General features: G+C 39.7%; 1 protein-coding gene across 3 annotated transcripts in view; it reads right to left on the reverse strand.

The window, feature by feature from the left end:
- The window catches only part of TPD52L1 (TPD52 like 1), a 48,478-nt gene extending 35,394 nt beyond the window's left edge, over positions 1-13,084 (reverse strand). Inside the window, exon 1 of one of the 3 annotated variants that reach the window (XM_029962873.1) lies at positions 13,066-13,084. The gene's annotated coding sequence lies outside the window, so the exon portion shown is untranslated. Of the gene's footprint in view, positions 1-4,422; positions 4,431-12,779; positions 12,853-13,065 lie in introns of those variants that run through there. The other 2 variants (XM_029962874.1, XM_029962875.1) reach the window with 2 other exon arrangements.
- Positions 13,085-26,713: the final 13,629 nt, after the last annotated feature.

Below are 26,713 nucleotides of genomic sequence, written 5' to 3' on the forward strand. Positions count from 1 at the left end.
TACACATTTTGTTAAACATACTTAATCTAACTATTTATGAAAACACAAAAACGAATGAGTTGATTCAGCTAAATGGTTAGAGTTAAGTCCAAAAATCAAAAAATTTTTCTACACAACACAAGCAGGCCAGATTTAGGTATCTAAAAGCCAGAATTTTAAGATAATACTGCATGTACATTCAATTCCAAAAATTATTTACTTTATAGAGGAAAAAAGAAATCTGCACTTTAGCAAGGCAGACATTAATTCATGTGCATGAACAGACATTCCGTTTATACAAACAGTTCCTGCAGCTGAGAAGGTAACAGAGCTTTTCTTTTCAGTTTCATGCTTCTTCCTTTGGGGTAGAAGGAACTTAACTGATTTCCAGTAAACCTGGAATTAAATATATCTACATAGTATATAACTCTATAGATAAACATATATCTACTCATAGTCATAATGTATTTTACATATATAAATGTAAATATCATAATGTATATACATATATAAATAATCTGTAACTTCTCACAGGAACTAAAATACAGAATGGCATTTTGATCAGATGCCCAAGGCAAATCTTTCCTGCAGTACTGGAATATGATAGATTTTACAGTGCACCTCAATTTCCATTCACTGATCTCCACGTTTTCCTTTAAATTTGCTATCTTAAATCATAGTATTCAAATGATCATTAGCTGCTTATTAAAATAATATTGTTGGGAAGTTGCAAATCTGGTCAGGTAACATTTCAAGGCTCAGTTTTCCCAATGGCTTACTGAAAGTATGGGGAAGCTATAAAATTAATTTAAATCATCCTTTCTGCTAACTTACAGGATCAGGGAAAATATTTATTACTTATTAACTTTCAGTTAACGCTCCTGATGATAAAATACAGGGAGACTAAAATTTCAGAGTGAAACGTTTCCCAATGGTTAAATTAGTTTTCCGCAAGAAGCGACACATACACGCCTGGTCAGAAACATTACTGCCAAATTACCAACTGTTTTTATGTGCAAGGAGCTAAAACAGTTTTACCTGCACATAATCTAGGTTTTCTAAGTCTAAATTTGTAAACACCAGAAGAACCTACTCTGCTAGGATTCCCACTTGATATTAAGTTTAATGACTTCATTGCACTGAGACTCACAGTATTTTTAGAACTGCAAGATATCTGATACTCCCCAGACCACTATGTAAAGAAGCTTTAATCCTGCTAAATCAAAGTTCTCCATAGTTAAAGGCATCACTAAAGCAGCAACAATAAGCAGAGCTGTTACAATTAGGACATTATATTTAAAATGGAGCATCACAGAGATCAGCATCTACAAGCTCAAACTTGGACTACAACAGTATGAACTCGCTCTCTGCTAGTTAGCCACTGCAAGCTACACATCTCATCAGCTCAGGCATGCTGATAACATAACATACTGCTCTGGAGCCTTGAGTCAGGACCGCTGCTTTAGATCACAGGTATACCTATTGCTCAGAATTTGTGGGTATCTCTGCACTGTGCTACATTGCACAGCCAGTAGAACATTCCTAGCAGTCACTGGTTTCTCTCTCTACTGTCTTCTTGCATGCTTTAGTCTCAGACTGAGGGAAGTTCTGTGACTCCCTAATGATGACAGAGCCAGCCTTTAAGGGCAGGTGACCACTAAGCAGCCTAGCATCCTACAGCACACTTGAAGGGATGTCATATAAGTTCACCTACAAGTACTGCTCTTGTACAGTCTCAAAATCCTGAGTGGGCATAGAAGAGAACCGCAGAATATCCTGAGCTGGAAGGGACCCATACAGGTTATTGAAGTCCAGCTCCTGGCCCTGCACAGGACAACCCCAAGAGTCACCATGTGTCTGAGAGGATTGTCCAAGCACTTTGTGAACTCTGGCAGCCTTGGTGCTGGAACTACTTCCCTGGGGAGCCTGTTTCAGTACCCAACCACCCCCCGGGTGAAGAACCTTTTTCTAATATCCAACCTAAACCTCCTCTGACACAGCTTCAGGCCATTTCCTCGGGTCCTGTCACTGGTCACCACAGAGAAGAGATCAGTGCCTGCCCCTCCACTTCTTCATGAGGAGGTTGTAGACTACACTGAGATCTCCTCTCAGTCTCAAAGGAGACTGAGACATTTTCCTCTCCTGCCCAGCTATGTAACTTGACCACACACAGGTACTTAATCTGGGAAAGATAGTTTTTTTGCCAAAAGATGCATAGGTACTAGTTAGGAGCCAGGAAGATTTGGTCACTCTCAGAGGGAGTTGCACAAGTAGCAGAGTCATTTCCAAGATTAACATAAAATCTTTGATAGCAGAAGAAAAAAAAAGAGAATAAAAAACCTGAAAGGTCAGTGTAGGGCTCCCAATGCACCCTCTTTTCCTGACTAGTATATGTGTGCTTCCTCATGAAGGATTTGCACTGAAATTGCACTCCCTGCTCCTCTTACCCACTTACCCAGAAATACTAACAATCATGCCTTGTTTCTAGCCTCCCTAAGATCTTCCTTTATGGTGAACTTGCCACCGGCTGCCGCAAGAGAGGAGCCTCAAAGAGAAGATAAAGGACTCCCTGAAACAACATCTCAGCCTTGGCCATATTGATCAACAGAACTGGTCTACTCTGGCCTCCAATCGGGAGGTCTGGAGACACACCATCTATAACACCGCTGATGCCTTTGAGAATGCACGCAGGATCACTCTTGAGGAGAAAAGACAACGCAGAAAGAATCATGCCTTGCCTTGCCTCCACCTAAGGAGTCTTTCTGCTGTGCCTTTTGCAACCAGTCATGCCTGTCTCATATTGGCCTTTTTAGCCACCAACACGCTTGCAACAAACATGGGTAGAGCCTTCTCAAATCTTTGTTTGCGAAGCCCAGCCATGATGATAGAGGATAAGTGGATCTTCCAATAAGAGAATCTGTAACTATTTCATAAAATTTAAAAATAAAACTTATTTAATAAAATTTAAGAAATTTACATATTTTATTTAATAAAATGTTTAATAAAATATTTTATTTACAATATTTTATTTACATAAAATATTTAATAAAATTTAAAATAACCAGATAATACAATGATAAAATCCAAGGCAGGTATCTAAAGGTAAAGATGTTTTAATTAGTGCTTTTTATGTATTTTCTCTGTATTAATCTCAGGTCCTTGTTCTAGATTGTTATGTATCAGACTAATTCTTGTATGTTGACTGTTTAAAAAAAAAAACACCAAAAAAACCAGAAAACCCGACCAAAAAAAAAAAAGCTCACACTATATGCAGTGATGTCTATTGAATTAACCATAATGGCAGCAAATATAAAGTCAAGAACATCAATTTCCATTTGTGTACATTTTCTGACATTCATTTGAAATATATATATATATAGATGATCCTTTATTCTAATGAAATACTTAGGAATTGAAGCCCTTTTACTGCTCTATTTTTTTGTTTCCCAACTAATTAAAAATAGAATGCCTAGTTATCTGGCATTCATATCAAATAGTGAGAAAACAACTCCTAATTATATAACCTTTCCAGTAAGTAAAATGACTTGTTACAGCCTCTTTTGCCATGTCATTAGAGTTTCTTCTTTAAAATTGGAAAACTCTTGTTTACAAATTTAAATTGCAATTAAGTCTTCAAAGGGATGAAATGGTAAGTAGAACAAAGGAACTGTCCAGACACTGCATTAGTGTCTTTGATCTTCTTTATAATGTAGTCTTAATGACAGATATAGAGATTAAGGGGGGAGAAGGGGGACCAGAAGCAAGTACTAAATAACTAAATTGATCAGAAAAAACTATCAGAAGTTGCAAGGATTTCCAGTACCATTTTTTCCACTACAAAGCTATGGGAAGATCTAAATAGGAAAATATGTTTTCATTTAATTCACCTAGAAAACAAACTACTGGAGGAAGATCTTCCCTTCTGTGTCTGGTTCTATCTGTGGACAAGTCTGAACTGCTTGAGTCCAGCAATCACCACACAATCTGCCTTCTCCCTTAAGGACTTAGAATATAAGGAAGGTTGTTTTCGAAGTTATGATTGGAAAACAAACTTAAGAGGCTGGATTCATCTTGGTTCAGAGAGGCAAGAATTCAAGACACACAGGTCATGTAGATTAAAAATGTAAACATTAAAGAAAACTACAGATTCTACTTTTTGAAACCATGAGGGCTCAATCTTTTTTCTCTGAGTATGCTCCTTGGAAGGGAGAGATGGATGGGCAAGTGTCTTCATTTCCTCTCTCCAACAGGCTCTGGGTTTGGGGCGGTATTAAGGGGAGGAAAGGAGTACAGTTTTTGGGTGTTCAAGAGCTCTAGGATGTAGTCTAAAATCTCAGAATGTGTTCCCAGTCATCCTGGAGCAGCTTATTACAGACTTTACTAAGGTTTTCCCTTCCATCTCTTAATGCCTGCAAAACCAAGCAATAATAAATCCATCCATACCTATGAGATAGACTGGTAGGTTTCTAAACAAAGGAATGCTTTTATTTGAAGCTCCTGGATAAACAGCTGTATTGTGCTGATTCTTTTCTCCATTTTAGTATAATAAGAAGAAATTAATCATACCTTGAGGATGTCTATCTTATTTTTCCCCCAGAAACCAATGACACAGCTGACAGTCTATGCCAGTAAAGAGACACAATCTACACACAAATAACTGGCAGAAAACAGAACTGACAGCTTGACCGCTGCACCAGGAAGCCACACACACTAGTAAGGAGAAGTGTAGTGGAAAAAAATGAGAATAGCAGTAATGCTAAAACAAAATACATATCACTTACTTCAACCTAAGACCTCAACCTGAGAACTGATCTTCCTAAAAAAATAATTATCTGAAATGTCCCAAAATGCAAGGGATGATCTTGTGCATTTTATCCAATAGTAAGCTCTCTTTGTTTAAAATAATAATCCTGCCTGCCTGGGCAAGACAAGGGTGACATTTTCAGGCTGTAGCTATGGAAAAACAAAGCACTTGTTGTGAAATGTAACAGTTTAAAGACAGCAGAAGACTCTTTGTATTATGTTAAACTGAAAGTAATGACAGCATTGTACCACCTTCTGTGCTTCCTACTGATCATTCTGCACAACTTTCTGTGATATCAATGGGAAGAAAAAGATGCTACAAGCGGAAGGATTATCCTCTCTTTCCTTTCTTTAGGTAGAAGAGGGAAGGAGAAAAAAAAAAGAAACAAGATAAAGTCACGATGGAATAATAGGGAATGAGAAAGTGCAGGACACTGACTTCTCCGCAAATAAGGTACTCTAGAAACTGTAACAGACTGTATAAATCAAATGAAGGAATAAAGTATATATAATCAGACTAGAGAAAAAGCAAAGTAGGGGAAGATAGCTATGATATGGAAATGCTGGCAGTCAGAGGTGGAAGTCATCAGTCACATTTCTTAAATCCACCCTTTCATACTAAAAATACATGAAGGTACATTTTTTTAATCTCAGAATAGACAGACACCTGGGGTCCCATCCTCTGCTGGTAGAAGTGACTGTAATCCCATCAATTGTATAATTAGGCTCACGCTTCATGTCATGCTCATCAATTCACCCTCATCTGCTTCACTGAATCAAAATCACTGCAAGTTAGATGCAGGATTTAATAACCTTTCTCTTCTAAGAACGGATCAGTTTACTGTACTTTTCTAAAGCCCAGTGCAAAAGAATATAATTAGATAGCAATCTAGTTGCAGTGTAGTTAAGCTCACAAGCCTCCTCAATTAACTTCCAACAATGTATCTGTACTGCAAGAAGTGATAAAATTATATTTTTAATTAAAAAATAAATTCTTCAAGTAGTTATAATTTGTATCCTTTAGATCTCAAAACACATAACTAACAATACCTTTAAAAGTCTAATTTAAAAATGAGTAAAATCTTAATGCAGCCAGCAGGTTGCTTGCTTTCCCCACACCCCAATTCAGGAATCTCAACATCTAAGGCAGATGTGTCACTTTTGGTCCTGTAAACATACTAGGGAAAATACACAGGAAACAATTATAACTGGATACATGACAGATTCTTTATTCCCTTCAGGCTCAAATTCATTATTGCTTTAATATAGATTATCTCGGCATAGTTACATTTACTAAAGTACACATTTAGGAATGCTGAGAGAGAAGGGAAAAATTATCTTTCCCCTATATCTGCTCAATCTCTCACAGTGGGAGAGTAAAGATCACAGTTTTAAAGGACCGGGGCTGCTTTTTTGCATACTGTTTGGCACAAAACGTCCATGATCTGTGACTAAGCTTTGTAGGCAGTATAATTATAAATTAACAACAATAAATCATAGAATGATCTGGGTTGGAAAGGACCTTAAAGATCATCTAGTTCCACCCCCCCTGCCATAGGCAGGGACACAGTCACGGAATATGCTGAGTTGGAAGGGACCCACAATGATCATCAAGTCCAATTCTTAGCCCTGCACAGGACCATCTCGAAGAGTCACACCATGTGCCCAAGAATATCATCCAATGCTTCCTGAACTCTGTCAGGCTTGGTGCTGTGATGACTTCCCTGGGGAGCCTGTTCCAGTGCCCAACCAGCCTCTGGGTGAAGAACCTTTTACTAATATCCAACCTAAACCTCTCCTGACTCAACTTCAGGCCATTCCCTTGGGTCCTGTCACTGGTCACCACAGAGAAGAGATCAACGTCTGTCCCTCTTCTTCCCCTCACGAGGAAGTTGTACACTGCAATGAGATCTCCCCTCAGTCTCCTCTTCTCCAGGCTGAACAGATCAAGTGGCTTCAGCTGCTCCTCATACGGCTTCCCCTCAAGGCCCTTCCCCATCTTCGTTGCCCTCCTTTGGATGCTCTATAAGAGCTTAATATCTTTCTTTTATTGAGGTGCCCAAAACTGTCACAATATTCAAGGTGAGGCCTCACCAGTGCAGAGCAGTGTGGGACAATCCCCTCCCTCGACCAGTGGGCGATGCTTTGCCTGATGCCCCCCCGGACACGGTTGGCCCTCCTGGCTGCCAGGGCACTGCTGACTCATATTCAACTTGTCATTGATCAGGACCACCAGGTCCCTTTCCGTGGCACTGCTTTCCAGACACCTTTCATTAGACCAAGTTGCCTGAAGCCCCATCCAACCTGGCCTTGAACGCTTCCAGGAATGGGGCATCCACAGCTCCTCTGGCCTTGTTCCAGTGTCTCACCACCCTCACTGTAAAGAATTTCTTCTAAATATCTTATTTAAACTTACCCTCTTTGAGTTTAAGGTCATTACCCCTTGGCCTTACCTTAAGGCCATTACTACTACATGCCCTGGTGAAAATTCTCCAGCTCTCTTGTAGGCCCCCTTTAGGTACTGGAAGGTGCTCTCAGGTCTCTCTGGAGCCTTCTCTTCTCCAGGCTGAACAAACCCAACTTTGTCAATCTGTCTTCATAGAAAAAGTGGTCCAGCTCTCTCATTATCTCCGTAGGCCTCCAAGTCCTTCTTAAGTTGGGGGCCCCAGAGCTGAAATCACTCTCTAAGTTAGGAGAAAGACACAATTACTTCTCTCAGTTTTTCTTAATATTTAATGTTAGATTACATAATAGCTCATGGCCACCAAGAAAAGGCAGTGAATCAACACGCTCCTCAGATCAGACATGTCTTGTGTGTCACATCCACCTCCCTTCCTCCCTCCCGCTGTCCCATTTTTTAAGCACCACCTGCTTCACCCCTTAATCCCTTCATAATTAAAGACCAGCTACTTTGCACCAATGCACTTTTGCCTGCCTAATGGGGGTCATCTGACAGTGTGGACCTCCTCTAGTCTTCCCTAAATAAACTTGACCTACTCTTGGATGCATCTATCTCCAACACAATTGTATTCCTATTTAAAACCAATAAAAATAAAGCTTATTTATATGAAAATTATTTGAAAACAATCCATTTTAACAGACACAATGGCCATGTACTCTGTTGCACAGGCCCTATATTCAAGACAAAACAAATTTTTATTTTTTAAAGCAAATACTACAAACACACTGAAAACCAGCTCACTCGTGTGCCACCTCGATTCCTGGAAATGCAGTGTCTTACGTCCAGGCAGTCTTGCTCTGACAAACCTGGAACTTGGAGTTAGTGTGACACTAATTCTCTGCACACAGGCCACACAAAACACTCCTCAGTCAGAATAGCACCATCGATCTGGGCCTGCCCAACTCCAAGTTTCACCTGTTTTTCTCACAAGTTTTTTTGCCAGCATACTGAGCTGTGAAATGAAGCACTTATTATTCCGCTCCTAATGTTAAGCTTCATGTTAAGGCCTTCAGAGTTTTCGGCATCATTAACTTTTTGGCTTTGCCAACTCAGTGTTTTGCAGAATGCCATTACAAGGAAATGGAAATGTGTCTGCTTAGTGAGGTTGTGAGTGGGGGCATCTGGGGTTTAGGCCTCAGGTATCTGTGAATTTCCTATAGAAACAGGCTTTCCTTCTGTCGGGCAGGGTCTGAAGACAGAGGCATGCCCCATGCAGCCAGCCCAAGTGACACAGATGACCATACTGCAGGAAGGGAGGCTATTTATCAGAGCAGGAGACAGAGACTGGCACTTCCAGACACACCATACAGTCTCAATATTTGAGGTTCCTGAATCATCCTCAAATCCCCGCAGAAAATGGCAGCTGCCACAGGCAGATTTTATGGTTTTTTCCTTGAAGATCACTGGGAAGATGAGCCCTGAACCAAAGAGGGTCAGCTTCTCCAACAGCTGCTTTGGGCACAGGCCAATGGGTAAGAGAGGTAAGGGGTTTAGTTAAGCACAAGGCATGAGTTGTTATACCCCTGAGGTTGCATTAAACCACACTCAGTGGCAAGAACATCATTCAAACCTCTAACCTATCTTTACAGATCACCGAATCTGGAATCATGCCTATTTTAACTTCAGTACCTTAGAACGGTCTAGATGGAGAGCACAAGACAGTCTTTGTCTTCTCTTCACTCTTCTACTACCTTAAGTAAGAAGATTTTTATGAGGAACTTGTTGCAGGATGGACATAAAAAAATGTACTTTTCTGAAATAAACCAGTATTCCAGTGCTTGCACGTCTGCTAATAACTTCCATTCACATCTTCATCCCTATTCAACTTAATTGTTAAAACTTACTCTCTTCTGACCCTTCCCTGTCCTTGATTCCCATGCACAGCACATAACTATGACCTAAGAATACTGCTGCTCCCTTTTCAGGTCATGTTCATGCTCCATATTTCTGTGCAGAACTGGACACAACCGAGAAGCCTTCTAATTCTGGATCTAGTTGTAAACCTGGTTCCCATCTTTGAACCTCTCCCAAATGAGTACAAGCTATTATCATTACATACTCTAATTCCTTGTGCTTACTGCAGGCTTCATCAATATTGCTCATTATCTATGCTTCTCTGTTTTTTGAAGCAATTTAAAACCAAGAGAACACATATTTTTCCTCTGCCTGTAATATCTGACTTCCAGTTTCCTGCCGATATCTGTTATTTATCTCTGCAAAGACCCCATGTAAGTCTTCAAGCCTGCATTGTGATTCAGTTTATATGAATGACATTATTCAGTAGCCTTTGTTTTGTTTTTTTTTTTAATCAGTAAGGTTATTCCAGTAATTGTTCCTTCTTCACTGTCATCTTTTCTTTGCTATCAAAGCTGTGGCACCACCTGGTGCACTACATGACTGAAGGATTTACTATTGCAAGACCACAGGGCTTCACTGGTTCTTCATCTGCACATAATAGTGTACAGCTGGCTAGATAGTTTAATTACATGACAAACATCATTCTCTCTGATTATGACTTTGATTCCTTCCTCCCACAACAACAAGTTAATAGCTGCCATCTACCTAAAATACTTTGAGCAGAAGATAATCTTCTGTTCTTGGCATAATTGCCCCTCTGACTCTGTAATGTACATACATTTTACTTGTCTCTAAGAAAAATCTGGATGTGTTTAAATACAACTATCTCAGATCACTTTTTAATGAAAATTTAGCATGCACCAGCCCAGCAGAAAAAGTATCCAAGGCCTTCAGAAGATATTCTAACTAGACACATTCACACCACATCCTCCTCTAAAAATCTGCCAGCATTTCTTAGCGTGACCTATCTGTGATCTACTCAGTGCAGTTAAGAACATTTTAATTAAAGTGAGAAACATAGAAAGAGGAATTAGTTAAACACCTAAAATGCCTGAGCCAACATCAGCTTGACAAGTTACTACTAAATCCACCTGAAGCACAATGAAAACAGTTATTCCAAGGAAGCTATGCAAAAGTATTTTAAAACTTTAAGAAGGTTATGAGAAACCTGGTTGTAACCACAAACCTTCACCACCTTAGTCCCACTGAGGTGACAAGGCAATTTCCTAGTGAGGAAACTGGTAAAAAGAGAACACCTGAACAAACAGGTGAACACAGAAAAACCTAACTCTCTACTGAAGAAGCAAACATGGAAAAGCATCAGCTCCCTTCAGCTCCCATTTATAAATATTTACAGAATATAAATAATACAGTCTTTTAAATTCATACCATACATAGTTTTAAATTATGCTTTCCATACTTTACTTACAATTTATAAGTTAGTAACTTTCTTTATTAGGCAATTATCAAATACAACTTTAAAGTGTGGCACAGGTACTGAAGAGAGACAACTTATGCATTTAGATGGCTAAAGAGGAAGGTGTTTCACAAACTAAAGTAAAACTCAGACAGAAATCAACTGTATAAATGGAAAGAAAATAAAACACAAAGAAAGGTTCAAAACAGAGGGAGAAATAGCTTGGGCAGGATCTGGTCCTAACAACTTCATTGATCAACAAACAAAAGTAGCCCTTTCAGCAGGAAAGCACGTGGAAGTAAACTGTGCTGCCTGCTACATAAACATTTTTTACTGGGAAAACCAACACTGTATCTATAGGCACTTCATGCTTGCATGAATATCAAAAGTGTTTTCAGAGTGTAACTTTATATCTCTCTCTGCCTAAAGTACCACTAGAGCCCTAGTTCCAGTGTTATACGAAATGCTAAACTTTTGCATTTGAGAAATAAGTTGTAAGATAATAGAATTTAAAGTACTTTTAACAACAAAAACATTAAAAGTCTAATTTTGTCTTTAGAACAGCAAAGCTGAAAAGTGACTGCTTTCCATTACACATTTTAAGTAGTTTCATTAAGTTAAAACACTTTACTGACTAGGTTCTTGGTGGGCAGCAAGGATAAGTGCAGGCTAAAGTAAATGGTAACAGGACAACTTTACAAAAAACAAATCCCAGAAGACCAACAAAAAAAACCCAAAAGTAAGCATTTTTCCCAACAGGCCTCCTTGCTTTAGAAGGAACTCACTGTTCAAGGTATAGCTTTGCCTTCCATTTCTGGAAATGACATAAGGCATTAGACCTTGTTCTGGTTTTATACCCCCTTCCTACTTCTCTGAGCATCCTGGATTCTCCTTCAGTGATTAGAAATGCAAAAGATGTAAAAATTACCCAAGAAATGGATCCCTGACTACATAGTTCCTAAGCATTCTTGCACTTGTTATACACTTTCAGAAAAGAACATTTGCAACAAGATCCTCTCTGCTACCCATCTATTTCTTCGTACAAAGTGAAAGAGGGAGTAAGAGGCAGTACAAGAGAAAGAAAAGGGAGAATTACTGCTAAAGTACAATACAAACACTTCCTACATGTGTCTTTTCCAATTATTCACCTGCAACTCTTAACCACACCATGGATGCAGAAGTGTAATGATGATAGACTAGTTAGATATTATGATTTTGATCCATGGATCTCAAATATGGCTAAGCAACATTACCTCTGTCCTAGAGAATCAAACGAATCAACTACTACGCCTAGGGTTTTGGAGAAGGTCAGTGTGACATCTGATAGTAGAATCCACATTTGTCATTCCCCTTTCACGATTTCTCATACATGATGAGTTTAGAGAATGCAGCAGCCAAAAGGCACAGTTTAGAAAGCAGTGATAGGACTAGAGCATACTATATATATAAAGTTTGGCATTGCAACTGTGCATTTCTGTGAGATATAAATACAATCAGATAAAACTACCCTGCTCAGATCTCATATTTATCTACTACCCCAAGAGGTATTTTCTAATTAGAAAGATTTAATTTAACCCTTAAAACACATTCTGAATCAAAGGTAGACTACAGTCTTTCTAAACCCAAATTCTAGGATTACACTAATATAAGATACTAAATGATACATAAATTTCTAAATATGGCCACACAGAACATCCTTCAACACTTCTGCAATCTCCTCCCAAGCTTGTGCCACATCCTTCAAGCAGCACGCAGCCTAAGCAAAGCATCTCAAAAGTTCCATGCATTTCTGTACTGTACTAGTCATCAAGGCATGTCAGGACAGCATCAGGAAACTCATCTTTCCACTACTGCACTTTACACCACTGACAACAGAATCAGATTATACTTGTGCTGCCTCACAGTAGGACTCATACCAGCAGTACTGTGAAAATAAGAAGATACAGGAGAAAAAATAGAGCAAGAATTTAAAAACATGTTTTAGGGTTTGATGTGTTTGTTTTAATATTTTCTACATTTTATATCTTCATGGTTAGGAAACTGGCAAAGTTACAAAGCCTCATAACATTGGTCCTAGATTTTAGAGAAGGTATTTCTTTTATGTATCTTTTTCAAATCCCACCAGTATTCTATTCTCAGTTCTCAGGTGTAACATGAAACCACTGAAATTTTCTCAGCCTCAGCAAACTGAATTTCATCCTGTGACAAGTGTCATAAAGCTGAAAGCAGCACAGGTTCAAAGGATAAAAGAGAAGCATTTACTTGCTTAAAATCTGATATACACCAAATAACTCATTCCACTCATGTATTTTCTCTCCTTGTAGTACAAAAAGCATGAAAGAGCAATTATTTTGAGCTTTGTGCACTCTTTTGTTAAATATTTAAGAATCCTATCAAATATTACAACCCTACCTTTTTCACTTGACCTCCTCTTCATGTGGTCTTATTAACACAGCAGCTGAAACTTCCATCATGCAGTGAACTAAGCAGGTTATCACTAGATGGTTCAATTACACCAATATCCTCCTGACCTTCTGTGAAGTCTTACCTCCTGCTTTCCATAGCAGGGTCATGGTGAGCTCAAGAAGGCAGTATGGAGACAACACAAATCCCTTGATAACTAGAGTGAATCCTGATGCCTCAAGAATCATGTGCAGCCAGGCACTTTTTTCCCATAAAATAATTATACTAAATCAGCTCCAAACCACCAGTTTTACTCTGTCCTTAGGGGAAACGTGAACTAAGAACAAAACAGTCAGTGCTCCTTGGTAAAGTCACCAACCTCAAACACAAGGTTAGGGAAGATGCTGCCCTCTCCAGCATAACACAGGACTGCTTTGGTGTGATAGCCACAGCACTGCTGCTGCTGCAGCAACATCATTGTGTGTTCCTTATCCCCACCTTCCCACTGTGAGGCTGACCCTCTATCCAGATTCCTATATGTATTAGTAATCACATGAGTGGCTAGCAAAGAGAGAGGGAGAGAGAAGGCTGACCAAGATGCCAATGCCATTTTGCCATCTGTACACCATTTCACAGCATTCCTCACACATTCCTCAGCAGTACCTCCCACCACGGAGACCTCAGACCACCTGACTGTGAAGTGGCAGGCGCCACTGTGGCAGGGAGAGGACTACTGGGCTAATGCTGTGACTTCTAATGATATTCCTCTGATCATAAATTCCAGTCAAATTGCACATGCCATGACGCTGTCTCTCTGTAACCTCTCATGCCAGATGCAGCTAGCTTGAGGATCACAGAAGGAGCATGTCAGCTGCACACAGCAGAGAGAAGTGAGGTGTTAAAGGCCTCCACGAGGTTAGTTCATCTGAACTAACCACAGCTATCACCACAATACCCAACAGATGAGTGCACACACAGCAAGCTACTATGACTACAATGCACAACTAGCTGAGGATGCAGAACACCTGTAACAAACAGCTGTAAGAATTGCTAGGACAGGGAGATGCCTCAAAAACCCTTTTGGAGGCCTGAAGTGCAAGAAGTTGGTTGAGCTACCTGGGTAGGAAAAAGGGAGCAGAAAGCTGCACACCAAAGCTTTGTCAGAGTAAGAATCAAGAAAGGATACAACAGAGAAAGAAAGTATGATTATATCTGGATACATAAAGAAAGGGAGTAGAATTGCAAAAGGAGAGAGATGTTTTATGAGCAAAGCTCCAGTGTTAAAAAGTCATATAGATTAAGACATCCATTGTACTGCCATTATTACAGGACATTCACAGTTTTAAACTAGAAGGCAGGACTACGCAGGATAGCCAGTTAATCTGGACTTGGAGTAGAACGAGTATGATGAGAGGCAAATACACAGTTCTGATTTTCCTCTCTTTGAGAGAAACACTGTTCTTCAGACTTCCAAACTTTTCACATGAAAAATTACTGACAGGCATTTGAAGGAAAATAAATATGCTCTTATGGAATTTTTAGCACCTAGCATAAATACAGTTGGTGTGTTCCTGGACCATGTAGCTCTAGGACCATTAAGAAGAAAAAGTAATCAAAGAGAAGAGCACCCAGAGACTTAAAGACACATTGTCTGTAAAGGGAAATTTATTATTTTTATTATACATATGAATTTGCTTACATGGAACATCTGGTTATTTTTAGAAAATAATTTTAACTTTAACTACTATTACTCTGTCTGGTTGACTGCCCCATCTAGTTCATTTGCATGAATGTTGCAAGACATATTCAATATGCTTAAGGATAACAGTAATTCCATTTCAGTCCATGAAATCTCTCTACTATAAAGTAAATATCAAAGCCTTAACTTTCACAGTCTTTGGGGCATGGACAGGTATTATGCTATGCCTTGAACCACACAGAAACTCCTGATGTTTAGCTGTGACCTCTACCCAGTACCTTGATACAGTTACTCGTAATAATTTTCTCCAGAGTTGCATTAAGATTTATAAGGTTGATTCATGCTGCTATGTAAAAATTCTGACAGAAATGATTTTCCTGCTCTGAAGAAATGTACATTTTATACTTGCACGCATGTGTTTCTTGAACATGAAATTGCTCTACTCAGGTATAGCCTCCCTTAAAGACAATACAAAATGGCACAAACAACATATTTATGTAGAAAAGTCCTTCTGAATAAAATCTGTAAATTGTTAAACATGAATTCAACACCACTTTTAAATGCATAGCTTTTACTTTGTCTTTTCAGTTGGAATGCAATCTCCCAGCAGAGCACACTGGAACAAACCATTCAGGATTCATTTCTCTGTAGGCATCTGAAAGGTTTTTAGAGGCAATTCATAAACTCTTTCAAACATATACAAGTTTCTCCTGCTGCTTAAGCAGATATTTGAAGTGGAACTTTTTTCCAAGCAAATTGCTATTGTTTTGTTAGTAAACTCCTATAACTGTGCTCTGGAAATTGCACAGTGGGTTTGAAAAATTCAGATTTCTGGCCAGTGCTTAGATGTACTTAATTGAATTCGACAGCATTAGACACATGCAGGTTAAATTCTTTTTGCCAGCAAGGCTCCATAACTGCAGTAGCATGCACTTACTCAAGTCTAGAAGGAAGGGGGTATTTTGGAACAAAGGTTTGCTGGCATGCAAGTATCTAGCACAAAAATCTTAGCTTGTACTACTTGTTTATCAAAGCAATATTTTATTTTTTGTTTTAGTAATGGGAGACTTCTGAGAAACTGTAGAAATAAAACACACAAGTGAGAAACAGAAGAAAAAAGTGACTTAAAATTGAGTATAGGTAAGATGAAGCAATTCAAAATGCTCTTATATTCATCTAGAAGAACTTATTCAAGACCTGTGGAAGTAACAGAGTTGCTGACCCAAATATACACTAGCAAAGCACATTTACTGACCTGAATTTTTAACATGCACTAAGAACCTATTTACTGATCTTGCTAATCAGAGAAGGTAAAAAAATCACATCTACATATGCCACTATCTAGCTAATTGGAATCTGATACTGTTTTCCATCAGTTCCACAAAACAAGAAATGATCAGATTCCTTATCCTATGAAGTTAATGTTTAAAGAACAGGAGCTCCCATCATAGTAGCTGTACAGATGTATTCAGAATTTAGTTTAAATAACAGTCTTATTCTATAATCTTAATAGTGACTTTTAAAAACCCTGTGAACTGAGCCACAGACCTATTTATTTTGCCAAGCAGCTTCAGCCATGCATCCATTAGGACAGTACATACACCACACTTGCTGGAAACACCTTCTCTTTCACAAGCATCATGAACTCAAATTTCCCGCTGTATTCCCTTGTGTACAACCGTATTTGCAGGCAAGAGTTGTCTCTCAAGTGCATTTGTTTAAGGCAGTTTTTAACTATTCTGGAAGCCTATTTTTTCAGTTATTTTCAATGAGCATATGTCTCCCTCTTACTTCATTTCCCTGTTTTATAGATGACATAAAATGTTTTCTAAACACTCTGCTTTTGAAGAAACATTTGTACCACCTGCGTAGTACTGGTGACTTCCAGACATGTGTGGTGAAACCATGAGGTTCTTTAGAAAACAGAAGCAAGATTATAAAGGTGAGCAAGACCTGTGTATGCTAAATACCTTAGGTTGACCCAAACATCATTTATAGCTCGCATGAAAAGTTTGTTCTTTGGAGGTCAATTAACTTTACCGAGAGTGTAAAGTCATGTATGTATGCATGTTAGTCCTAACTGTTGCAATAGAAAATGTTCACCTTAAACGAACGGAATGCCGTGTTTGCAAAGCTGAAGAAATACTTCAGCGGATCCAATTTTAAGCAGCTCTCGGTCCCAGGGTCCCTGCTGCTGGAGGCGCCTCCCGCACGCCGAGAGCTCCCAGGACGAGGACGGCGATGCTGCTCGGGCTCGCACCGTCCCGACCAGCCCCGAGAGGCAGCGGCTGGAGCCTGACCGGGGGATAGCTTCCCGAGGAGGGACGGACAGCCAGGCAGGACACGGCAGGACACACAAAATTACTTCAAACCCAGGAAGCCCCAAACCCTTAAGGGACTAACTTAACCCGGAGCTGTCTGCCAGCTAACTGACCGTGAAATGCCTAAAGCCAGCAGGAGGAGAAAGCGGCCACCACCACCCCAACCATAAGGAAAGCCAGGGGAAGCCCAGGTCGGCATGGAGGACGGGACGGAGGACGCCAAATCCCGGCCGAGCCGTGCCGTGCCGTGGCCGCGCTCGCGCCCGGCCGAGCCCGGGGCCGGCCACCACGGTGTGGTGACGGGAGCCTCCCACGGTACGCTGCTGGCCCGCGCTGCCTCTCGCCGGCCCGGTGGCCCGGCCGCGCCTTCCCTGCAGGCTCTCCCTGCCGCTGGCATTCCCGCCCCGAACTCCACTGCCCTCACGCGGGCTTGGCCTTCCCGAGGGGGGAGCGCAGCCCCACGGTAGCGGAAGGTCCGTGAAGCCCAGCGCCGCCCCGAGGGGCTCTGTCCAGACGAGACCTCTACCTCGTGCTGCGGCTCCATGGCAGAGCGAGGAGGCGTGCCGCCCCGCGCACCGCCCGCTCCGGCGGCGCTGACAGCCGGGCCTCGGGCGCGCTTGCCGCCCCAGCCCGACGCCCCCGGCCCCCGCCAACACAACAGGGGGGGCCGGGCGGCGCACTCCGGGCACGCGCGGGCGCTGCCACCGCCGCTCACCTGCCGCGTCCCCGCTCGTCCCGTGCCAGCCCGAGGACAGCCCTCGTCCCGGCGCCCCTCTGCCGCAGCCCAGCCCCTCGGCCTGGGCCAGCCCCTCAGCTCCAAAGGGCCAGCACCCGGCTTCCTCAGCTGCACAGTTGTTCGCCATCTCCCCCGCGTAATGCCTCAGGTCACGGCTGCCCCCGCTGACGGGAAGGCACTTGGGACTTCTCCGGAGGGGGAGCAAGGAGCCCCGGGGCACCGGCAGGTTACGCTCCCCACCTGAGCAATCGGGAGTACCTGGTGTCACAGCGGCACAGTGAACTAGTTAGGTGCCTTTCGTGAATGAGTATTTGGCTTATCTGAGCACCTGTGGATGTCAAGTACTACTACCTCCTATGGTAGAAGCATGGGAATACATCCAAAGGAATACTGACAGAGCCTATACCGTCACATATACTTAGCAGTTTAAGTAAAAATGATTTTATTTTTTTTTCCCAGCACACAGGTCTGTATCCTACTATTCACTGGAAGCTGGAGTGCCGATACATAGTTCACACTGCAGTGCAGATTTACTCTATGTTTTGCTCGTGTCAACATAACTTCCACGATCTTTAACAGTCCACACTACCTTCACTTGTGGAAGGATCCAGAATACTTGTTTTAGCAATGCTGCATTCGCCATGGCTGACAGTCCATGCATTTATCAGTCTAACACCATATGTAATTTGAGTATATGATACTACTGAATGCCTCCAGGACATACTAAGGACACATAGCTTCTCAAGGCCTGTAATACTAAAAATAACAAAGCAAGAGAGTAAATGCAGATGAAGGAAGTATTGGACATTGCTTGAGAAATTGTGCAAACAGATAATACTGTAATTGAAGAAAACAAATCCAAAAGAAAATGATTATGCAGTTCGGTTAAAGAAAAAAAGAACATTCATAGCTAGAAAATAATTTTTTTCCCCTTAAAATATTGTAGAGCATAGCATCAAATCTACTTATTTATCAATTTGCTTTCATAAAAAATCAAAAATCAAGGCCAAGGCAAATTTAATTTGTATACATCTAATGAGGTTTTGCTTTAGTACGCGCACAGCAGTGGGTTTGAATTTGAATTACTGTAAGGCATGAATTATCATTATTTTTTCCTAAGCAAGCCTCTCTTCATTGTGATTTGACATCTCCTTCAGTTGGAATTTACCTCTTCCAAAAGCAGAACAGAGGTTGTCAGAAGAATGAATTCCTGTACTCCTGTCATTTCAAATGCAGAGACATCCTACTCTTAAAAGATTTGAGCTCAGAAATGTTATCAACTTCTACATGAAAAAAACAAACCCAAGTCCAGACACAAATGCATGAAATAGATAGCTGAGACATTTCTCTCAACATGTGAAACTAACAATATAATTAGAAAACAAACTTTTCTGCAAATATGTGTAAGGTTTTTTAAAGCAGCTTAAGCAGTTCTGATGAAGCATAATGAAAACTGAGCACTCAATTTACTTACAGGCCTATACCAATATTAACAACACTGTTTATGTAGAAGCAGATCTTACAGCAGCATGTGCTGTTCAAATTACTGAACAACAGAAAATTTCACCAGGTGATTAGATGCTGAATTTGATTTATTATTTACATTTAGATTTATTACTTCTTCTTCCACATCAGAAATGCACTCTACTGTAAAGAAAAGCCAAGCAGAGTTTTACCTAACAAGTACTGGCAAACAACAATATTAATTCTCCGTTTAAGAGAATGATAAATAGAGAAACAAACCTATAAGCCTTTGGAGTTCCACAGTAGCATGTTCATATCATGGTATGTTAGACAGGAAAAAGAAAAGAGTCATTTACAATATTCTGTAACATGCAGCTGGGAAATCAGCATTTTAAAGGTGAATCTGATTAGAAAATTAATATCCCATTGAAATTATGTCATTTAATTGTAAAATAGCTGATTAGTTTTCTACCTATAGTTCAGCAGGATGCATTTTCATATTGTTCCACATATATCACTGATTTGGTGAGATTCCTCATAGAATTTGCCTTCTGAGAGATTTGTTTTCACTTTTTTGTCTGAAGAGACTGACATAATTCAGACTTTGTTTTCTGTCTTGGAAGGGCTCAATCAAGTTGTAGGAGCTTAGTTGTTGCCTGAGAAAGGTCATTGTCTCTCCCATCATGCTGAAATTAGGAACAGTTGGGTTTTGTTTGGTTTTTAAGAAGACAGACAGAATAAAACAAAAGCCAAATTATTTTATTTTTGAAATATTTATGTATTATTGCATACTTCAGATTACACCATTTTCACAATACAACAGTAAAAGGCATCAATAAATGTATTACGTTTATGGCATCGCGCTGACTGGTTTTTGTCCTCCAACAAAAAAAACATCAACATTCAATCTTGTGTCAGACTTCAGTGGATGTCTCTCTGCTTGTAGGGAATAACTATGTGCATTTTGCAGGATTCTCCATGTTGCAAGTATCCCAAACTCTTACTAAATTTCCGTGTAAAATAACGGGGAAAAACTGTGCTGAATAATTCACGTAAGAGCAAACAGTCTAAGAACTGTGAAATACAGTGGAAGTTGTTGGTCCTTCAAGCTGAGTGATTGTTTAGCAGGATGCACTCTGGCATATGCATACATGCACTTTGTAAGAAAAATGGCAGGCTGAAATGAGCACGACATTCTAGTGGTGATATAAAGTTAGATCCCCAGCAATGGGCAGATTAAAGCTTTCTAGTAATATGCCAAGGATGGAAAGGCCAAGGATGTGCTGTGCATCTACTGTTTTATTACAAGGTTGGAAAACCATACTGTCATGTGTTCAGACCAGACGTTGTAATTTATTTCCATCCATTCAGATGTCATTGAGTGCTTTGCTAAATGTTCAATTCTTAGCATATTGTGGGTTCCAATACTTGAAAGAAATATTAAAATTAAAATAGAATACACTCAACCTTCTTTCAGAGTTTTTTCTTTAACTTTTAGTAAGTTCTTTTGATTTTCATCTCTTATTCTATGTATACCTAATAGTTAGGGCAATGTTGCAATTTAAAAATACAAAGTGTGAAATGTCAGTGTTACTACAACATACAACAGTGAGAAGATGTATTGCAAGTTTTACAGACAGTTTAGTCTGCAGTTACATACAGTGGGGTTCTGGCTCCATGGGTCAAAAGGTACTAGAACAATACGAGAAAGATACTGGAAACAGTATAAAAAAAATAACACTGAGCTAAATTATACAAATATACTATGAGAGAACAATGTTACATTCACTAGACCTTACTTCTTAACAATAAATAATACGTTTAACTCCATTTTCCAGTGGTACTAGAGTGAGAGGAAATGTGTCTGCCTAAAGCATCCCAAAAAGTCATGAAGGTGAACTCTGATGAGGACTCTACCATATTCCTCGGGAGATTGTTCCAGTGGTTAATTACTCTCATTGTAAAAAATGTCTTTCTTATATCAAGATGAAACCTCTCTTGAAACCTCTTCTAAAACCTCTCCTTTCAGTCCCATGGTAAACCTCAGTTAAAAAATCATGTGTAGCAGAAGCCAGCAGGGCTGTGGCCTAAGACATAATGGAAATAAGAAGCATTACATTAATTTTAATGCATAGATTTGTCTACTATGGGACAATTTTTACTTTACCTGTGTATCTGATCCATAAGATTATGTTGAGAAATGACAGTTCTGCAAAATAGAATTTTGATATTAGTCTAGGAGACATCCCTAGGTTTTCTTACAGGCTGCAAGGATGCATGAGATATACTAGAAACATGCAAAATTATATGAAATACACTGTAAGCATGTATTTATTTTATCTTCATGTGAGTCATAGTACCTGTAACTGGATGTCATGCCAGGCCTGCAGCAGAAGACAATTCTAAACAATAAAAAGGCCTGAAGAGGTTAGTCTTTCATGATTTAATCTGACTTTGAAATCTTACATTTTTATCAGCAGATTTTCATGATTGTTCTAATGGTTCTGAAACTACTTTCCAAATTATCTTAATGGTCTGATGATAAAGTAGTTTCTTTTTTTTTTTACCATGAAATTTTTTTTCTCCAGCTGTAGCTAACAGAATGTAAGAATTAAGATACAAACATTGTGCAGGCTTTTTTGAGTAAGGTTTTAATGCTTAACTTTGTATGAGACATGGACTGTTATGGAATCATGTGCAAAAAGTTATTTTATTATTATTAATATGAATTTAAAATGTCTGCCTGTTTTTTCTACAGCTCTGTTTTCCTTAAAACATCCCAACTTTCTTATAATTGGGATCAGTGGAACTAAACTTCAGTTATCCAACGTTGATTACTATGCACCTAATCTCAAAGAATCTGAATCAAGATCTTTATTGGATGCTGACATCTCATTTATAATAATAAAGTTCTGCTTAGCCACTGTGAATAGTCTTTGAGAAGTATATAACAGGACAGTATTATGACACTCTTATAACAACTCACAGAGGGCATTTAGAATATTACTGAGAAGTGAAATAAATATTTTTTTCCCATTACTCCATGGATTTCTGACTGTCCTATTAATGGAAAGTGTCTCTTTTCCTCTCTCTCTTTTTCCCAGTTTGTCTGGAATGAAAAGGGATAATGTGAGGTGAACAACAGAGGATAAGCAAGTGGAAAGGCACATCAGACAGTTCACCACAATCCAATAAAATAGAGAGTTAGAGAATATGAAGGTTGAATCAGACCAGAAATTATATATGAAGTGATTGTATAGAAGTAAGTGAATTGTAGCCTTCATTTGTAACTTTGGGTCAGCAAACTGGGAAATTTATCCTAATATATTGCTGAAACACTGAGGGACAACACCAGAAACTTGGAATATTTTTGGGAAGAAAACATAGGACTCACAAAAGCTAACTGTCATTTTTGTCAGTAGGCATAAAAGTGCCCACAATCCATTAGAAAATAGAAGCTTAGGAGTCTTCCAGGGCTGTGGAAAATTGTATTAAAAACGTTTATATTGATATGAATGGAGAGTGAATATGAATGCATGGGAGCAAAATATCAGCAGCTCCAAACCTGATGCCCCTCATCCCCCACATCATTGCAAGTGATCCTGGACAGGCTGCCTGGACTCAGTGTCTTAGTGCCTGAATGCTTGACAAACTGCTTACAAACATCCTGGGATCTGTGGATATCACAGTGTGAATGTGTGTTGTCATCATGCTTTTAGGACTTTCTAAAAGATATATATATACTGTGAAAAGCAATTCAACATTCATTCATATAATTTGTGAAATGAAATACTCTATTTGTCAGAAATAAAGGCTCATCTCTCATGTTAAAATAAAAAGGAAAATAAAAAAGAAACCCGGCATTTCTACGCATGGGTTCATGCCATCTTGACACAGAGCTCTAGAGTCATTCAGATGAACTGGAACCATGAGAGCTCAAGAGTTGATTCCCTCATGGAATGTTTCAACACCAGATGGCATATGACTAAACTTAGCTGCCTGAATGTTGGAAGGCAATTAAATATCTAAACATATATATATATATAGAACCATTTTAGGTGTCAAAAATACCTGACATACCCACATGACCTGGCATATATCACACGATCTGTGGGAGATCTGTGAAGTGTCATATTGGGACAGACACGATACCCTAGGAATTCTAAAATACTACAAAACATTTAACTTTAAGCGCTTGAATTATTCAGTACAGAAAGCACTCAGTTACCTACAGAGAAACATCCAATATCACTTCCTGGGGAATCTGAGATGCTTCGACAGAGCAGAGAGGTGCAGCACAGCCCAGATGTGAGGGCTGCACTGCTCTGGAGCAGCAGGTCCAGGCCAGGTGAGACTTCTTGCTATATCTGAAGTGACAAGGTTGTTCCCATTTTTCAGAAAACTGCATCCTGCTTTGTGGAGCCAGGTGTGGGCTAAATGTCTGTAGACAGAGACCCTCTTAGATGTACTTAATGCCATGTTGTGTTTGCAGAACTGTTGCATGTTCACCAAGTCTGCCTGACATTGTGCAGCCCCCCCTGCTACGATCACCTAATGTCTTTGAAATAACATTCCTGTCACTTTCTGTAAGCTGTATCCTGGTTTCTAAGTCAGGTTGCCACTAGGCTTTTGGTCAGATCAGCAACTCACCTTTTAGCAGTGATTTTATACCCCCAAAGCCTTCCACCTCCCAATAGCATAGTAAATAGCTTTCCTTCAGAAGCAGTGCATGGACATGTCTACTAACACATTGCTACTACACACATCAGAAATTGAACACTGGATTAAAACACAATTAATCAATTTAACTCATGCAGATGAAAACTTTGTACAAAGACATTAACCTGACGAAAAGGAAACACTCCCAATCATCTTCATAGTCCTTTGCTGGACTTGCTCCCTTATGTCCCCGTTTGCCCAGAACTGGATCCAGAACTCCAGCATGACCTCACCAGTGCTGGAGAGAGGGAATGATCAACCCCCTTGGCCTGCTGGCACCACTCTGCCTCGTGCAGCCCAGAGCACCTCTGGTAACTGGCCTCCAGCTGGGCTTTGTGCTGCCGATCACAGCTCTTTGAACCCAGTCATTCTGTCCATTTTCAGTCCATCTCTCTGTCCCTTTATCTTGCTATGTGCCAATCCTGCTGTACAATAAACTTTCAGGTTTGGCAAATACGTGCTATAAAATGCTATATTAAGAAAGTTAACTTGGTGAATCTATATTATGACAACTAAATTTTTAATAGGTCAAAATCAATCTCTGATACAGATAAAATAATCATGATAGATCCAATGTGATTTAGTTTTAACTCAACACAGCTGATGCGGTTTCTTCTGTCTTCATAGAATATTTTTTTTATATCTAAAAGGTAAGAAGTCATCCTAAAAGCAAGGATAGAATCTGTTTTTCACAGGTCTTTCAGAAATGGATTTTTTTATTGGTTTAGAAAATATTCACCTATGTATATGTGCATTGGGAAGCTGGTACACAACCTATTGCTGAGGAGTGTTTAATTCAACTTCTTAAAGGAGTTCCTTTTTTGAAATGCTCTTGATACTGATGGAAGGCCTAGCACATGGAATTATTGCTGCATTGCTGGATGTAATGTCCATTTCTGGGGCTTAAATCCTACCTCCAGATTGAAGTGAAAGTGCATCCTGCCATGTGACTGGGAGTGACTGAACCAACCTGACAACATTCCTGCCTATTTATTATCTATATCACCAAAAGAAAAATGTAACTCTTTAACAAATAGCTTTCACCAGCAGGAAGAATCAGATTATATATGTACTATGTTTGTGTCCTTACATAGGTATTTGTTTAGCATTACAATGCCAAGATATGAATCACGCATCACTTGAAGATTAGATCTTTAAAAATTTTCTAATTTATGTAAAACACGTGAGATGGATTCTTCTTAAAAAAAAGGAAAAAGTCCATAAGATTTCTTTAAAAGAGTTCATTGTAGAAAGGTTGCCTCTGCAGAATCAATCTTAGAATCAGCAAATACCAGACTAAAGGCTTATTTTTTTTCTTAAAAAGAAGTGAATAAGGAAGAACTGTCAGCAAATCATCACATTGAGCAGAGTTTGTTCAGAGAACTGGGTGCCCAGGCTGAGTGATTCCAACCTCCCCAAGAACACAACTGATGCCCAAAAATAGGATGCAACTAAAACTGAGTTCTGTGATTTCAAAATCCCAACTACCATAAGCCAAATAACTTGATATCGCATGTCATCTACTATTGTGCCATCACTATTTTAAAAAATATTTCATTTTCCATCTCAGGCACAAGCATTTGCAATTTCAGAATCTCTCTCCTGTTTTTTGAAAGTGGTTGCTTTATGGTTGTTTGTTGTTCTGCACTTTGTTTTAGCTTGGTAATGATATATATACAAGGAGGCAAAACAACGTCAACATGAGGATTCATATTTTGATTTACTGAAAGCTTACCTGTAAAGAGGTAAGAACTACTTTGGGATGGCAGTACTCTGGTATAAGAGATAGCTTGCTTATGGAAAATCTGCCACACATTCTGATTTCATCTTTTGTTTAGTAATGAGTGCTTAGAAAGAGAGCAAGTCTCTAATAGTTCCTCATTTTTTACCCAACTATAAATACAATTAAATTACAGACTGCATATTCTTTTTTGACATGTCTGTGTACTTTTGCAGATTTTTTTTAAAGCAGGTTCCACTTGTTAAGTCATGGTTTTAGCCATGTGAGAAAGTGACATCCCTGCATGCTCTTTTGGTTTGGCAAATTCTAAATTCAGGGAGAGTCAAGATGAGGACGAAGCTGAAGGGTTTGGGATTTATAGAGGAGACTCCTCTCAAAGGTGTGAAATGAAACACTCTGTTACTTGTAGTATGCCTGCAAAAGCTTTCTGAGGCAGTGCTTCAGAGGGACATGAGCCAGCACTGCACTGAGCCCCAGCCAAAAAGCTGAGCTGGAGGCAAAGTACATTAGCTTGGATTCAGTGCTGTATCAACGCGGGGATACATGGCTCCTGTTTCGGAGCTGTGCTGCCATTCCCCAGATCATCCTCCCTGCTGACAACAAAGCCTGCAGCAACTCCTCCTCTTCCCTGCTAAGCGCTGGGATTTGGAGGATGACAGCAGACTGCTGCTATCAATCACTTTCTTATGATGAGTAGCTGAGGCCTGTATAAAGGAATCACACTGAGTTTTATGAAGCCTACAACAATTCTTTTGTGTATCTCCCTTGTCTCTCTCGCCACTATTCCCTGATAAACATCTGTCTTTCTTTCTTTCTTTGATACTTTAACATGGGCACTCTTATGTATTTTGGTCTTGATTAATCATTAAGGAGTGGCATTTATTTAAGTACCACATTTCTCTGCATTTATACTTGGGATTCTAGCATCTAACACTGGGACAAACTGAGAGAGGATTTTGTGCACTTACGCTCAAATCACTGTCCCATTTCTCTCTCAGCACATTCTTTCCTGAAGCAGGACAAGCTACTGCAGTCAACTGCATCCAGTACTTAAAAAAAAAAAAAAAAAAAAAAGGACAATTCAAGGGATTTTATTCTGCATGTAAGTTTCTA

This window comes from Manacus vitellinus, unplaced genomic scaffold (assembly GCF_001715985.3).
Source record: "Manacus vitellinus isolate BGI_N305 unplaced genomic scaffold, ASM171598v3 scaffold_4_pilon, whole genome shotgun sequence".
NCBI lineage: Eukaryota > Metazoa > Chordata > Aves > Passeriformes > Pipridae > Manacus > Manacus vitellinus.